Raw genomic sequence first — 17,959 nt, forward strand, 5'->3', positions numbered from 1 at the left:
AACTGAGATACAAAGCTAGAGGATAGATGATAGCCATACTGTTGAACAATCTTTATTAATAAATGCTTTTTGTTTTCACTAATGGAGTCTTAGGAAGTGCAAAATACAGCTTGTTTCCGCTAGTATTTAGAAGAGTGAGGGGTGACTTGATTGAAGTATATAAGATCCTGAACAATCTTGAGAAGATGGACATCGGAAGGATGGTTCTTCTTGTGGGTGAATCCAGATCTAGGGGACACTATTTTAAAATTAGGGGCCCCCATTTAGGACGGAGAAATATCTTCTCTCAGAAGGTTCTGTGTCTTTGGAACTCTCTGCCTTTGAAGGTGATGGAGGCAGGTCATTGAATGTTCTTGGCGGAGGTAGATAGATTCCTATCAGGCAATGGAATCAAAGGTTATCGGGGGGGTAGATGGAAATGTGGAATCTGAAAAATAAAACCAATCAGCCATGATCCTATTGAATGGTGGAGCAGGATCGAGGGGCCAAATGCCCTACATCTGCTCCTATTTCATATGTTCGTAGTGATCTAGCAAATGGCTTTTGGTCACATCCAAGTAAAGAGACCGATTGGCAACAAACAGCTATAACTGAACTTGACAGGTATCAGCATTGCTGGACTGGTTACCCCAGACAAGCCCTCTTCTTTTTCTGCTTACGTTATTGATCTTTTGAGAGACTTGCCCAATGCCGTGATATACATTTCAGACAGTGATCCCCAAGAGCACCTGAAATGCATTGACTCCCATTTTATCAGACTCGTTAGTGCTGGGTATTTAATCAACATTAGAAAGGGTCAATTAGGAAGAAGTACGTTTTGTAGGCTTATGAATAACCAGAAAGGGTGGAGGGTTAACTGAACCCGCCAGAGAGAAATTAGCCACCATTCAATACCTCGAACTCTAAAAAACCTACAAGCAAGTTTAGACTCCTGAAGTTTGCTAAATCCTGTACACCAACATTTGCAGAGCTTCCAACATGCTTGTATGCTAGGATGGGTGGAGCAGTGAAAGGATCATTCATTTTCTCATCAGACAATTATTTAAAATTGCAACAGTTATGCCGGCAAGTACAGAAAATTATAGACCTGGAACAGACTCACAAGTTCCCTTAATGTTCACATCAGGACATCACCTTAAAGTGGAAATTTGTTGCTTTTAATATTCCTGTTCAGTTTCATTCATACAGCTTCTCAACTTTGAAAAGAGGTGGTCATTACTATGGTAATCCGATGACTCATTAAGGCAACTACCTTTCAAGGGGAACACCTCATTACAACCTATACTGAAATACCTGACTGAAGGTCAGTACTGAGGATGGTCTGTGATGAAAAGAAAGAGCCACCGTAGTGCCAGAACAACAACAAATCTGCAAATTTACTTCCTTGCGTTAATGGCCTGGCATGCTTAAAACATATAAAACATTCATAGATGATTTTGAGTCATGCAATTTAACTAATAAGTCATCCCATATTAAGTTACCAGCACTGGCTTTGGTAAGGCCAAATGAATCAATGCAAAAATGATTTATTGATTCCAGTGGATCACTTTCCCCATTATTGGGATATTTAAATATTTGATGTTTGCATTATTACTATACCGGACCAGACCCCAATGTTTGCTGGGATACTGGACAGAAACACCAATATTTTGTATTTTTTAAAGCTGTGAGGGAACGATATTTCACTCCAGCAGTAATTCGAAGCGCAGAGATATGGTATGTTAAAAATCGTTATTATTAACACAGTATTAAACTGACTTTAACATCAAAAAGAAATAGCTTACAATTAACAGTTAGACAATAATAAAATTATCAGTTAGACAACAATAAAATAAAACATTTTAATTCAATTCCTAAGGTTAGGTGGATTGGCCATGATAAATTGCCCTTAGTGTCCAAAATTGCCCTTGGTGTTGGGTGGAGGTGTTGAGTTTGGGTAGGGTGCTCTTTCCAAGAGCCGGTGCAGACTCAAAGGGCCGAATGGCCTCCTTCTGCACTGTAAATTCAATGATAATCTATGATTAATCTAGGACAAAGGTTCGGCACAACATCGTGGGCCGAAGGGCCTGTTCTGTGCTGTATTTTCTATGTTCTATGTTCTAACTGTTATCTTCTTTATCCCCAATCAAGCAAATCCCATCTCGGGTCAAAACCCACGCTTACATACAGTTAGCAAATACAGGAATACTTGCTGTATAGAAATGTCTAGGAAAAACTACTTTGAGAGAGAAAGATCCTTCAGGAAACAGCCTGCAGATTCTTGTCTGTGTCAAACTACTGTTTAACTTCACAGCATTTGTGCTGCCTCACGGCGCAGAGGACCTGGGTTCGATCCCAGCCCTGGGTCACTGTCCATGTGGAGTTTGCACATTCTCCATGTGTTTGCATGGGTCCCACCCCCACAACCCAAAGATGTGCAGTGTAGCTGAATTGGCCACGCTCAATTGCCTCTTAATTGGAAAAAAAAGAACTGGGAACTCTAAAAAAAATTTTTGAAAAGCTGCTATTCTGTTAACAACCAGATTTAAACAAGAAATAACAGATGAAATAGATAAAAATCAGAAGATAAGGAAGACAAAAATACAAAAATAATTAACCTTAGCAGGAGAGAGACTCAAGAAAGGAAGTTTAAAAAAAAAACCTGGTTTAAGATTCAAGTGGAAAAAATATCCGTTTAGTTGTTAATCGCCAATACTTGGCTGGTGTTGAGGAAGGCCCTCCCCGTCAGATCTTTCCTGCACGCTTGGAGTCTCACTCCATCTGCACATTGCCCTCGAGGTGGCTGCGGTGGGAAAGTGACCGTTGCCCACCTCCTTATGGAATGTGCCTTTGCAAAGAAGGTCTGTGGAAAGCTGAGGTGGTTTTTGTCGAAGTTCATCCTGAGCGGTTCCGTGACGCAGGGCGCTGTGCTCTACATGTTGTTCCCGTGACGCACACCAAGACAAACACGAGCTGCTGCTGGAGGATCATCAACTCCGTGAAAGGCGCTCTTTGTCTGCCCAAAACTTGTTTGTCCTGGTCAGGTGCACACTGTGCACCACTTTGAGCTGCATTAGGCTTAGCCTTGCACAGCAGGAGGTGGAGTTAGCTCTGCTCAGTGCTTCGCTCCAGAGTCTCCACCTTGGTTCTTCCCGGAGGTGGAGGACAAATGTGAGCGGTGCCAGAGGGGCCCGGCCAACCACACCCACATGTTTTGGGCTTGCCCCAGACTTGCTGGGTTCTAAACAGCCCTCTCTGAGGCAATGTCCAAGGTTGTGGGGGTGAGGGTGAAGCCATGTCAGATAGTGGCAATCTTAAGGGTATCGGAGCAGCCAGAGCTACACAGGGGGAAGAGGGCTAATGCCCTCGCTTTCGCTTCCCTAATCGCATGCCGGAGAATCCTGCACAGCTGGCGATCGGCAGCACCACCCACAGCTGCAGACTGGCTTGCTGACTTTTTGGAATTTTTCCACCTGGAGAAGATTGAGCACGCCATCCTAGGGTCGGAGGAAGGCTTCCTGGATACTTGGGGGCAGTTTGTCGGCCTGTTCCAAAACCTATTCGAGGCCAACAACAAGGACCAAGCTAAGAATAAAAAAACAAGATTGATGAGGAACCAATGGACTTCGCAACCCCGGGCGGGGGGGGGACACGGACGGACGGACAGAAGGTGGCAAAACCACAGGAAAAGAGGACGGGGGGGAGGCGGGGCTACCTCCCCCTTCTCCCGGAAAATAAAAGAGAGACACAGCTGAAGCCGAGGGGGGGGGGGGGGGGGGGAGGAACTATAGACCGATCCAGAGGGCAGTGAAATGTACATAGGGTCAATTACACAAAGGACAAAATAAGCCTCTCTGTACAATAAAGTAAATCAGCGCAGGCAAGAAAAATGTAATGTATATATACACAACTGTTTATAAATGAGAAATGCCAGCAGCACGGTTCAATTCCCGTACCAGCCTTCCCGAACAGGCACCGGAATGTGGCTACAAGGTGCTTTTCACAGCAACTTCATTGAAGCCTACTTGTGACAATAAGCGATTTTCATTTTTCAATTCATTTTTCAATAAAAAGATTTTTTTTTAAAAATTGTTCGTCTTTCAATGCAAATAGTTGTCCCTGACTGAGTGCTGCAGATTGGTATATTCCAAAGCCCAAGACTACATGCTAAGGGTTGCACTAAAGCTTGGGCAGGTGCCACAGAGGCACAATGGGGGAAGGTTGCTGTCAAAGGTTGACCTTTCAGCCATGGTGCACAGAGGGAATAGAATTGTACGAACCTTGGGCTGTAGACTCGCATTGAATGGATGCAGTCAATATTACATGTATCACAATTGTACTGATGCACGTCAGAGTGCAATTTGATCTATGTAGACAACTTAAATGCCATTGCACTTTTTGTAATGGCTAGTTGAAATGTCTGTAATATACTTTTGATTCTACTGAAGCACCTCAGAGTGCACCATGATCTATGCAGAAAGCTTGAATACCATTGCACTTTCCATGATGTCCATTTTGAAATGTTTGTAACATTCTTTCAGATATTTTACAAATAAAGTATTTTTGCAAAAAATATTATTAATGAAAGAACTGTAAAAACATTAGTTAATCTCTTAAAACTGTCTTAGTGGTTGGGATGGTGGTGCAGTGGCTAGCACTGCTGCCTCACGGCACCAAGGACCCAGGTTCGACCCCTCCCCCGGGTCACTGTCCCTGTGGAGTTTGCACATTCTCCCAGTGTCTGGTGGGTCTCACCCCCACAACCCAAATATGTGCAGGCTAGGTGGATTGGCCATGCTTAATGGCCATGGCCCCTTAATTGTCTCCGTAAGACAATTTCAAAAAGACGTCCAGAGGGATACAAAAATGGAGGAATAGTACCAGATGCAGTTGTACACGGTCTTCCAGGACTCAGCTTGGAAATTGGAAGCGGGAGTCACTCCTGACTTGCGTCTTGTAGATGGTAGACATGTTTGGGGAGTCAGGAGAGGAGTTTCTCGCTGCAGAATTCCCATCCTCTGACCTGTCATCAGATGATCTGGAAATACGAGGTCAAATCCTACCATGGCAGTTTGTGAAACTGAATTTGGTTCATGTGGTAGTATGCATTAGGGGTCATGTGGGACTGTGAAGCCGTGATGTCATTGGCTGACAGATCCCGGGTCCTGGTTGGACGTTGACGTCTAGCTCCGCCCTGAAGGTGGAGTACAAGTACCAGGAGTCCTCCCCCGCAGGCAGTCTACTACTGAACTGCGGGGGAACAGTCACGCTTAATAAAGCCTCATCGACTTCACTCTATTCGTCTCTCGGAGTCTTTGTGCGCTACAATTTATTAAGCGTGACTAAAAAGGACTATGGAGCTCAGGATCATCCCGGAATGCCTGAGGATCAGCCCCCACGCAGTGAACGCAGCAGCAGCTTTCAAGCACTGGCAGACTTGTTTCGAGGCCTACCTCAGAACGGCCACCGGCCGGGTCACAGAAGACGAAAAAATACAGGTCCTGCACTCGAGGTTAAGCACGGAGATTTTCTTTCTCATCGAAGACGCAGAGGATTTCCAGACGGCGTTCGCAGCACTAAAAAGTCTCTATGTCCGCCCAGTAAACCAGATCTACGCTCGCTATCAACTCGGAACGAGACGGCAAAGTCCCGGAGAATCGATAGATGAATTCTACGCCGCGCTACTAATTTTGGGACGAGCCTGCAGCTGCCCGCCGGTGAACGCAAATGAAGACACGGGCATGTTAATGCGCAATGCTTTTGTGGCAGGTATGAACTCCTCCCAAATCCGCCAAAGACTTCTAGAAAAAGAGTTGCTAGGACTCTCAGAGGCACGGGCCCGAGCAGCCTCCCTAGACGTGGCCGCGCGAAATACCCGCGCCTATGGCCCCGACCGCGCGGCAGCCCATTGGGCTCCGTACGCACCCGTCGCGACAAACCCACCCCCCCCCCCCCCGGACACCCCACAGGCTTGCGTGGTTCAAACGCCAAGTCGCACCGGGGGAGCCCGCTGCTATTTCTGCGGCCAGGCGAAACACCCCCGGCAGCGCTGCCCGGCCCGCGCAGCGATCTGTAAGAGCTGCGGGGAAAAGGGCCATTTCGTGGCTGTGTGCCGGTCCCACGAGGTCGCCGCTGTCCCGGGAGAACAGGGAGCCCTGCACGCCGTTTACGCTCCCCACCCCCCCCAGCGCCCCAAGTACGACCCGCAGGCACAACCACTCTGGGTCCCGGCCACCGCTGTCCCCAGAGAATAGGGAGTCCTGCGTATTCCCAACGCTCCCCAACCCCCCCCAGCGCCCCATGTGCGACCCGCAGGCGCCGCCATTTTGGGTCCCGGCCACCATGAGGGGAGGAAGGGCGCCGCCATCTTGGACCACCCCAGACCTGTGCGACGCATGGGGGCGGCCATTTTGTCCACCCCCGCCGCCATCTTGTGACCCCCCAGCCATGTGAGATGCATGGGGGCAGCCATCTTGTTCACCCCCGACGCCATCTTGGACGGCAAAAACGGACCCCAGTGTCGACAGCTCCACGGGGTTCGAAGAAGACGCTCAACCACTACAACCACGTCTGGCTTCAATGACGCTGGACCAAGCTCGGCCCCGGACGCTCCAGACGACGACGACAACGGTGCTGATAAACGGGCACGAGACACCATGCCTAGTCGACTCCGGGAGCACGGAGAGCTTTATCCACCCCGACACGGTAAGACGCTGTTCTTTGACCATCCATCCCAGCGCACAAAAGATTTCCCTAGCTGCAGGATCCCACTCCGTACAGATCAAAGGCTTCTGCATAGTTACCCTAACGGTTCAAGGGAGTTCAAAAACTACAGGCTCTACGTCCTTCCCCAACTCTGCGCCCCCACATTACTGGGATTAGACTTCCAGTGCAATCTACAGAGCCTAACATTCAAATTCGGCGGCCCAATACCCCCACTCACTATCTGCATAGTTACCCTAACGGTGCAAGGGAGTGAGTTCAAAAACTACAGGCTCTACGTCCTTCCCCAACTCTGCGCCCCCACATTACTGGGATTACACTTCCAGTGCAATCTACAGAGCCTAACATTCAAATTCGGCGGCCCAATACCCCCACTCACTATCTGCGGTCTTGCAACCCTCAAGGTGCAACCCCCATCCTTGTTTGCAAACCTCACCCCGGATTGCAAACCCGTCGCCACTAGGAGCAGACGGTACAGCGCCCAGGACCGGACCTTCATTCGGTCCGAAGTCCAGCGGCTACTAAAGGAAGGCATAATCCAGGCCAGCAATAGTCCCTGGAGAGCACAGGTGGTAGTAGTAAAGACAGGGAAGAAGCAAAGGATGGTCATAGACTATAGCCAGACCATCAACAGGTACACACAACTAGACGCGTACCCTCTCCCCCGCATATCCGACATGGTCAATCGGATTGCCCAATATAAGGTCTTCTCCACCGTGGACCTCAAGTCCGCCTACCATCAGCTCCCCATCCGCCCAAGTGACCGCAAGTACACAGCCTTCGAGGCAGACGGGCGATTATACCATTTCCTAAGGGTCCCATTTGGCATCACAAACGGGGTCTCGGTCTTCCAACGAGAGATGGACCGAATGGTTGATCAACACGGGTTACGGGCCACGTTCCCGTATCTCGACAATGTAACCATCTGCGGCCACGATCAGCAGGACCACGACGCCAACCTCCAAAAATTCCTCCAGACCGCTAGAGCCTTGAACCTCACGTACAACGAGGACAAGTGCGTCTTTAGCACAAACCGGCTAGCCATCCTGGGCTACGTAGTGCGCAATGGGATAATAGGCCCCGACCCCGAACGTATGCGCGCCCTCATGGAATTTCCCCTCCCGCACTGCTCAAAAGCCCTAAAACGCTGCCTGGGGTTCTTTTCATACTACGCCCAGTGGGTCCCCCAGTACGCAGACAAGGCCTGCCCCCTAATACAGACCACGACCTTCCCTCTGTCGACAGAGGCTTGCCAGGCCTTCAGCCGCATCAAAGCGGATATCGCAAAGGCCACGATGCGCGCCATCGACGAGTCCCTCCCCTTCCAGGTCGAGAGCGACGCCTCCGATGTAGCTCTAGCGGCCACCCTTAACCAAGCGGGCAGACCCGTGGCCTTTTTCTCCCGAACTCTCCACGCTTCAGAAATCCGCCACTCCTCAGTGGAAAAGGAAGCCCAAGCCATAGTGGAAGCTGTGCGACATTGGAGGCATTACCTGGCCGGCAGGAGATTCACTCTCCTCACGGACCAACGGTCGGTAGCCTTCATGTTCGATAATGCACAGCGGGGCAAAATCAAAAACGACAAGATCTTAAGGTGGAGGATCGAGCTCTCCACCTTCAACTACGAGATCTTGTATCGCCAACGCACAAATTAAGCACCTCCAAACCCTCCACGGGGACCTCTGCCACCCGGGGGTCACTCGGTTCTACCACTTTATTAAGTCCCGCAACCTCCCATACTCTTTAGAGGAGGTCCGTACAGTCACAAGGAACTGCCACATCTGCGCAGAGTGCAAACTTCATTTTTTCAGGCCGGATGGTGCGCACCTGATTAAGGCTTCCCGCCCCTTTGAACGCCTTAGTCTGGATTTCAAAGGACCCCTCCCCTCCACCGACCGCAACATATACTTCCTTAATGTGGTGGAAGAGTACTCCCGCTTCCCATTCGCCATCCCCTGCTCTGACATGACCGCGGCCACAGTCATTAAAGCCCTGAACACCATATTCACACTGTTCGGTTGCCCCGCATACGTCCACAGCGACAGGGGGTCCTCCTTCATGAGTGACGAGCTGCGCCAGTTCCTGCTCAGCAACGGTATAGCCTCGAGCAGGACGACCAGCTACAACCCCCGGGGGAACGGGCAAGTAGAGAGGGAGAACGGCACGGTCTGGAAGACCGTCCTACTGGCCCTACGGTCCAGGGACCTCCTAGTTTCACGGTGGCAGGAGGTCCTCCCGGACGCCCTCCACTCCATCCGGTCACTACTGTGTACTAGCACTAACCAAACGCCCCATGAGCGCCTCCTTGTCTTCCCCAGGAAGTCCTCCTCTGGAACGTCGCTGCCGACCTGGCTGGCGGCCCCAGGACCCATCTTGCTCCGAAAACATGTGCGGGCGCACAAGTCGGACCCGTTGGTCGAAAGGGTTCACCTCCTTCACGCGAACCCGCAGTACGCTTACGTGGAGTACCCCGACGGCCGACAGGACACGGTCTCCCTGCGAGATCTGGCGCCCGCCGGCAACACACACACCCCCCCGACACCAATCACCCAACCCCCCCCCCCTCCTGCCACCGCCGCACCCCGCGACCGCCCCCTTCCCAGGAGGATCGGTCCTCCTCCCAGGCCCGACCAGGAATGAAGCCCAAGCTGAAACCGTAAGGCTCCCGGAGACGATAACACCGGAACAAGCACCACCACCACCACCGGGGCCGAGGCGATCGACACGGATGACCAGACCGCCCGACCGACTCGTGGCGTCGATCTAACAGTACAAAATGTGGACTTTTAACGAGAACATTTTGTTTTTCCTGACGATTACTGTAAATAGTTTGAAACAAAAAAAAACCTTGTACATACTGTAATAACATGCAAAAGTTTTCCTCCCAGGACCAGCCTTGTAAACCCTTACCACCATGCGAAGCATCACCCCGCCGGGTTCATTTTTAACAAGGGGTGAATGTGGTAGTATGCATTAGGGGTCATGTGGGACTGTGAAGCCGTGATGTCATTGGCTGACAGATCCCGGGTCCTGGTTGGACGTTGACCTCTAGCTCCGCCCTGAAGGCGGAGTATAAGTACCAGGAGTCCTCCCCCGCAGGCAGTCTACTACTGAACTGCGGGGGAACAGTCACGCTTAATAAAGCCTCATCGACTTCACTCTATTCGTCTCTCGGGGTCTTTGTGCGCTACAGTTCATTAAATAAATCTGAATAAAAAACTTGTATCAGAAATAGTGTCAATAAAGCTGTGTAATCGTTGTTAAAACCAACTAATTCACCAATATTCTTCAGGGAAGTATGTTGTGTATTCACAGTGTTTTTAGTCTTTCCTCACTAGCAGCATTGCAGTGGAACAGGGGCACTTTAAGAGACCAATTACATGACACCATCAGTCGTTTGTGCAGGCAAATGGGCAGTGTAACATGGCAGCCTGTAACATTTTCTTTAAAAACATTTTTTTTTTAAATTTAGAGTACCAAATTTTTTTTTTTCCAATTAGGTGCAATTTACCGTAGCCAATCCACCTAACCTGCACATCTTTTTGGGTTGTGGGGGTGAAACCCACGCAAACATGGGGAGAATGTGCAAACTCCACACGGACAGTGACCCAGAGCCGGGACCGAACCTGGGATCTCGGTGCCATGAGGCAGCAGTGCTATCCACTGCGCCACTTTGCTTGTTTATGGTTCCCGTAACAGCCTCCCCGAACAGGCGCCGGAATGTGGCGACTAGGGGCTTTTCACAGTAACTTCATTTGAAGCCTACTTGTGACAATAAGCGATTTACATTTCATTTCATTTTGCAAAGATGGCCTGAGATCTATCGATTGATGATCAGGGCTTTTTTTTTGAGATTCAAAGCTACACATTTTACCCCCTGGCACCTAAAGATCGTTGATTTTGTCTCTTCATAGTTTAAAAAAAAAAAATCTAATTTAGGAGCAATTTAGCATTACCAATCCACCTACCCTGAATATCTTTGGGTTGTGGGCATGAGACCCATGCAGACACACTGAGAATGTGCAAACTCCACACGGACAGTGATCCGGGGCCAGGATCGATCCCTGGTCCTCAGCGCCGTGAGGCAACAGTGCTAACCACTGCGCCACCGTGCTGCCCAGTCTCTTCATATTTGACATTGCATTCAGATCCCTGCAGGTTCAGAAACTCTAACCTAAATTAAAGCAATTCCACCAGCTCACACAAAACACACCTTTCACCCTTCAAGGCAAAACCGAAAATTCTGGAAATTCTCAGCAGGTCAGGCAGGATCTGTGGAGAGAGACAGAGAGAGAGAGAGAGAGAAACACTAACACATGAACACCCCCAATAGATGCTGCCTCTCCTTGTGAACATTTTCTGTTTCTATTAAACCTTTCACACTGTCCATTATGATCAGCTGATTCCCCAACTGAGAAAAACATTTAATCATTCTGGAAAAGGTAACAAACTTATTGCATAGTGCGTGTAGGTATAGACCATCTACCTTTTCTTCTGTTTTTATCTAGCTTCAGCAGATTACTTGTACATCCGTGACAGGAAAATAAAATCCAAAAGGGATTTGCACCATCAGGAGCTACACAGGTATAAAGCACAACTGCAGTACAGCATTGCATTGAATGATTGGGCAAGACCACCGAAATATTTCAGATTTCCAGCATTACGTTCATGGATTTTCTTAAGCATTATTAGAATTTCGTCTTCTTTCTCAGCTATTCCGAAATCAAACGTAAATGCAGTTGAACTGTTGCCCATACCTTTCCCGGAATCCATGTGGATTCTTTCCATAGGTTGTGTAAGCTTCTTCCGGGTCTGGGTGTTCAGGGCGGCGCTGTGTGGTGGATGTTTTAATGTCAGACACAATCGTTGCATTTGGCCGTTACAAATCCAGGGCCTCGAGAGGAGCAGTCACCTGTGGCTGAGCGTGACACACTTGTGGGGGAATTCGGCTCTATCTCTCTGAATGGCACAGTCCGGGGATTTCCCTCTTATCCTGTCACCTCAGCGCCCCTCCCCCCCTCCATTTCTCACTGTGCCTACCTTCCTCCCTCGTTCACCTCTCCCCACCTCCTTCCTTACACTTTGAGCTCCCCCCCCACCTTCATTTTCCCCCCATCTTCATTTCTACCCTACCCCATGACCTCACACTCCGCCCACCCTCACTCCAGAGGGCAACGACGCAAGCTACAAAAATATACAAATGGATCACTGCTTTAGTGTAAGTCTGTAACCCTGGCTGACCCCCCCCCCCCCACCAAGACACTTCTCCCCCACCATCCTCCCGTCATAGTCTCTCCCCCCCCCTCCCTCACACTCTTCCATTCCCACAATCTCACTAACCTCGCTCACCTGGGGCCTTCAAGGCAGCCTCCTGCCTCACTCGGCATCTCCTCGTGCTGGTACGGCATGATTTGGCGCTTCACGCTAGCTGGCCTGCCCTCATCAGCCTTGGCAGGGTGGAGACCCCTCTCACCTGCTCCCCTCGCTGCTTGGAGGCTGTTGGAACGGTTGACTCACCATGACTCATGGCTTACGCCCATTGACTCGTTTTGTTCTTTCTGACTGGTCTGCCCTCCCCAGCTCCAGGGGTCAAGTTGCCCCTCACCTGCTCCCCTCGCTGCTTGGTGACTGGCTCATTTTGGTTCATGGCTTTCACCCGGTGCCTTGCCTCGCTCTTGCTGAGGGGACTGCCCTCCTCAGCCGTGGTCAAGTCGCCCCTTGCCTGCTCCCCTCACTGCTCACCGGCTGGCTCACCTTGGTTCATGGCTTTCGCCCGGTGCCTTGCACCTCACCTCGCTCTTGCTGACTGACCTACCCTCCTCACCCTGGTTCGAGAAATCTGGCTGTGCCTTTATTTGCTAAAGTAAAACACGAGAGACGAGATTCTCTGTTTCCCGAACACGAGTTCGTAATCGGCAATCGGGCAGAGAATCCATTTTTATGACAGACTCGGGGGTGACACCTGTTTTACCAGCTTTTGCATGCTCAGCCCCCTCCAAAATGGCGTCATCGCGGTGTGCGCCACACACCGTTGGGACGGTCTCAGGACATCACCTGAAGGCCCTCCCCCGATGCTCCGCCCCCAATGGACCAAGTTCACGATGGCATGGTTGACGTGTGGTCCCAGCTGTGCGGGTACCCGGCGTGATCGCTGTGGACTGTGCCCAGCGCCGCCACAGTCGGGCGGGAGCCATGCTGCTAGCCAGTGGGGCTTCGGCGAGGGCTGAGGGGACTGGTAGGGGGGTTGCGAGGGGGTGTCCAGGGGACACTAGCTGGCAGGTCCGGTCCGCGCACGGCCGCCGCCATGTTGTACGGCACGACCACTGCAGGCTGTCGCCATGCGCACGTGAGGTCACGGACCCGGCAATTCTCCGGCCGTTTATTTTGGGGAGGCCGGGCGTTTTACGTGGCGTGACTGCTAGCCCCTCACCAGTCGTCGCATTGGTGAGGGGGCAGCGCCTATTTTTCCATGTAAATCGCCACGGATCGTCTGCACTTAGCTTCAGCATCAGAGAATCTGGCCCAGGATCTGCTGCATTTGCCTCTCTCCCTCCTCACCTAGTCACCTCTCATTACTCGTACGTGCCTCAACATTTGGACTGTCTGTTTTTCTGCTCTAAGGGGACTCAACCAATCAGAGTTTGATGTCACTCTACATTGCTTGCTGATAGGCTCATATCAATAAATGTAGAGTTATCAGTCTCTGATTGGTGCCCTCAGACACCGGCCAGTTTGGGCCCCCCACATTGGTCTGGGCCCTGTGCCTAGGCATGGTGGGTTTCACTGTAAATCTGCCACTGCTCTTACCCTATTTCCCCCACCCCTCAACCTCTCTGCACTTTTCTGCCCTCTCCATATCTCACTGTACCTGGTTTTCGTTTTCCTTCCTCTGTCTCACATTCACCTCTTCTCACCTCCTCTTACCCAATTTCCCCCAGCCCTCTCCGCCTTCTCTCCCCTGCACTCCTCTACCTCTTCTCACCTCCATTTCCCACTTCTCTCACTCCCCATCTCTTTCTCTTTCCTACTCTTTCCTCCATTCCCTCTCATTCCTCTTCTCTCACCACGTTCCTTACCTCCTAACCCTCCCCTTCCTCTTACCCACTTTTTCACTTACTATTCCCTCCCCTTTCCTTGCCCTCTCCCTTTCCTCCTCCTCCCCTCCCTTTCCCTCTTATCCCCACTTTCCCCCTTCCCCCCACTCGCTATCACTCTTCCTCCTCCTCCAGCCCCTACACCTCCCCTCTTCAAACTCCTCTCCCACTTTCCTTTCTCCCGCTCCCCAATGACCCCTTCCTCCTGTCCCCCTCACTCCTTTTCATCCCCCTTCCTTCCCTATCCTACCCCACCATCCCTCCTGTTTTGTATTCATGTTTGTTCTTGAGTGGAACAAGCGGCTGGATTCTCCGGTTCCCCAGTCACGTGTTTCTCAGCGGGGCACGATTTGCTGGCGGACTGATTCTCTATTCCCACCACTTGTCAATGGGATTTCCCATTGAAGCCGCCCCATGCCACCAGGAAATCCATGGGTGGGGGTTACACTGCCAGTGGGAAAAGAGAATCGCAATGGCTGGAAAATTCCGGCCAAGGTCATTTTAAGAGTCTGATCGCATGGCACATTGAATACGTCATCGGCTGTTTGCACGGGCAAATGTTCAGTCAATCCTAATAGCCTGTAGAGTAAACACCTTTCTAATAAAGCTCTTGTTTGTGCCTTCATGGTGCACAAGTCTATCCTTTAAAAATACCACAAAGAAAACTGGCAACGAAGAGTTTGAAATAACGCTGGCAGACTCCCGGAGAAGTAAAACAAAATAGAAAGATTGTCAAACCGCGCGCCGACATCCAAAAAAGATTAAGAAGCTAAAAATTTCATTACACCAAAGCTGGCGACGGAGGAGTGCCAAATATCAGTAGCAGCCATCGAATTTAAATGTAGATTTCAGAGGAAACAACATCAAAAAGAAGCTCGCCACATGCTCTACCCAGAAAGATCTGGAACAGTACAGGGACCACTGTGAGTAGCAAGTACCCGTAATTGGTATTACGGTACCAATAGGCTAAAGCACCATTGGTTGAAACTGTATGCTTTCTATTGGTTAGAATGCATGATAGCTCCGCCCTGCTAGGCGGGGTATAAGACCCCGTGCCGCCCCAGCAGCCTTCATTCTGCACCTGAGCTGCTGGGGGGAACATCGAGCTTATTAAAGCTTTCAGTTGGACTACAACCTCGCTTTAGTGGTCATTGATCGTGCAGCAATTTAATAAGCTAGTTTTTTAAGAAGAAAGGATGGAGCTCCGAATCAAGCCAGAGTGTCTGCAACTTAGCCCCCACGCGCCGAACTGAGCGGCAATCTTTAAGCACTCGCTGGCGTGCTTTAAAGGGTATCTCGGGATGGCCGAAAACGCACCCACAGGAGAGCAGAAACTGCATGTCTTGCACTCAAGGGTGAGCCCGGAGATTTACACCGTCATCGAGGAAGCGGAAGACTTCGATGCAGCAATAGAGCTGCTAAAAGGACACTATATTCACCCGGTAAACCAGGTGTACGCCCGGCACCTGCTTGCAACAAGGTGACAAACCCCTGGGGAATTGCTGGAGGAATTCTACCGTGCACTCCTGGTGTTGGGAAGAAGCTGCAGCTGCCCGCAGGTTTCAGCGAGCGAACACACGGAACTCTTAGTCCAGGACGCTTTCGTGGCAGGTATGCTATCTTCACAAATCCGCCAGCGTCTGTTAGAAAAGGACACCCTGGGTCTCAGGGAGGCATGGGCCCTTGCAGGCTCCCTGGACGCGGCCTCCAGGAACGCCTGCGCTTACGTTCCCGACCGCGAGGCAGCCCCCTGGGCAGCGTGGAACCCCTCCGCAGCCGACCCCGAGACTTCCCCCATTCCCCCACAGGTCTGCGCTGCAAGGCGGTCTGGCAACCCTGAGGGGCCCCGCTGCTACTTTTGCGGGCAGGCCAAGCACCCCTGCCAGCGCTGCCCGGCCCGCGCATCCACCTGCAAGGGATGCGGCAAAAAGGGCCATTTCGTGGGGGTATGCCAGGCCCATGCGGTTGCCGCGATCTCTGGCAGCGAATGCGGACCGCAACCACAAACTTCTCCACGGGCCCCGTGCGGCCAGCGGTCGCCACCATCTTCATATTCCAGGGCCACGTGCGGACCCCGGGCTCCGCCATCTTGTTCCGCGGATGCCACGTTGGAGGGATGGGCACCGCCATTTTGTGCACCCCCAGCCATGTGCGACCAATGGGAGCTGCCATCTTGGATGAACCCCCAGGACCCCAGCTCGGCTGACCACGCACTGCCCTAAGAGAACTCTCAACTGCTGCGATTAGCCTCGGTGACACTGGATCAGTCTCGGCCTCGAAAACTCTCAACTGCTACGACGACTGTATTCATCAACAGGCATGAGACGTCCTGCCTAATCGACTCTGGGAGCACGGAGAGCTTCATACACCCTGACACGGTAAGGCGCTGTTCTCTCCTCATCCACCCCATTAATCAAAAAATCTCCCTGGCTTCCGGTTCACACTCACTGGAGATAAAGGGGTTTTGTTTAGCAAACCTCACAGTCCAGGGAAGGGAGTTCAAAAATTTCTGTCTCTATGTCCTTCCCCACCTCTGCGCGGCTACACTCCTGGGTTTAGACTTCCAGTGTAACCTTCAAAGTCTGACCTTCAAATTCGGCGACCCTATACCCCTTACTGTCCCCCCCTTATTGTCTGCGGCCTCGCGACCCTTAAGGTCGACCCGCCTTCCCTGTTTGCGAACCTCACCCCAGATTGCAAACCCGTCGCCACCAGGAGCAGACGCTACGGTGCCCAGGACCGGATCTTTATTAGGGCAGAGGTCCAAAGGCGACTGAGGGAAGGGGTCATTGAAGCCAGTAACAGCCCCTGGAGAGCTCAAGTAGTGGTGGTAAAGACCGGGGAGAAGCATAGGATGGTCATCGACTACAGTCAGACCATCAACAGGTTTACGCAGCTGGACGCATACCCTCTCCCCCGCATATCCGACCTGGTAAACAGGATCGCGCATTATAAGGTCTTCTCCACGGTGGATCTCAAGTCCGCCTACCACCAGCTCCCCATCCGTGCTAGTGACCGCAAATACACTGCCTTCGAGGCAGATGGGCGGCTCTATCACTTCTTAAGGGTTCCCTTCGGTGTCACCAACGGGGTCTCAGTCTTCCAGCGCGAGATGGATCGAATGGTTCACCGGTACGGTTTACGGGCAACATTCCCGTATCTCGATAATGTCACCATCTGTGGCCATGACCAGCAGGACCACGCCACCAATCTCCGAAAATTTCTCCAGACCACTAAAATCCTTAACCTTACATACAACAAGGATAAATGCGTGTTTAGCACAGACCGCCTAGCCATCCTCAGCTACATAGTGCGAAATGGAGTTATAGGCCCCGACCCTGAACGCATGCACCCCCTTCTGGAGTTCCCCCTCCCTCACTGCTCCAAGGCCCTGAAACGTTGCCTAGGGTTTTTTAGCTACTACGCCCAGTGGGTCCCCAACTACGCGGACAAGGCCCGTCCCCTGATCCAATCCACAGCTTTTCCCCTGTCGATAGAGGCCCGCCAGGCCTTCAACCGCATCAAAGCAGACATTGCAAAAGCCACGATGCACGCCATCGACGAGTCCCTCCCCTTCCAGGTCGAGAGCGATGTGTCCGATGTAGCTCTGGCGGCCACCCTCAACCAAGTGGGCAGACCCTCGTACCCTCCATGCTTCCGAAATCCACCACTTCTCAGTCGAAAAGGAGGCCCAGGCCATAGTAGAAGCTGTGCGAAAGTGGAGGCATTACCTGGCCGGCAGGAGATTCACTCTCCTCACGGATCAACGGTCGGTTGCTTTCATGTTTGATAATGCACAGCGGGGCAAGATAAAAAAACGACAAGATCTTGCGGTGGAGGATCGAACTCTCCACCTACAACTACGAGATCTTGTATCGTCCCGGGAAGGTAAACGAGCCTCCTGACGGCCTGTCCCGCGGCACATGCGCCACCGCAGAGGTGGACCGCCTCCGAGCCCTCCACGAGGACCTCTGCCACCCGGGGGTCACTTGCTTTTTCCATTTTGTCAAGACCCGCAACCTGCCCTACTCCATCGAGGAGGTCAGGACAGCCACCAGGGACTGCAAACCGCACTTCTACCGACCACAGAAAGCGGACCTGATAAAGGCTTCCCGTCCCTTTCAACGCCTTAGCATGGACTTCAAAGGCTCCCTCCCCTCCAC

The 17,959-nt window shown here is 51.5% G+C and overlaps 1 protein-coding gene across 1 annotated transcript in view; it reads right to left on the reverse strand.

The window, feature by feature from the left end:
* Positions 1 to 11,621, reverse strand: part of alpk1 (alpha-kinase 1) — a 217,095-nt gene extending 205,474 nt beyond the window's left edge. Inside the window, exon 1 of the mRNA XM_072495881.1 lies at positions 11,460 to 11,621. The gene's annotated coding sequence lies outside the window, so the exon portion shown is untranslated. The remainder of the gene's footprint in view (positions 1 to 11,459) is intronic.
* Between the last annotated feature and the right edge of the window lie 6,338 nt (positions 11,622 to 17,959).

Source organism: Scyliorhinus torazame, chromosome 3, assembly GCF_047496885.1.
Source record: "Scyliorhinus torazame isolate Kashiwa2021f chromosome 3, sScyTor2.1, whole genome shotgun sequence".
NCBI classification, from domain to species: Eukaryota; Metazoa; Chordata; class Chondrichthyes; order Carcharhiniformes; family Scyliorhinidae; genus Scyliorhinus; species Scyliorhinus torazame.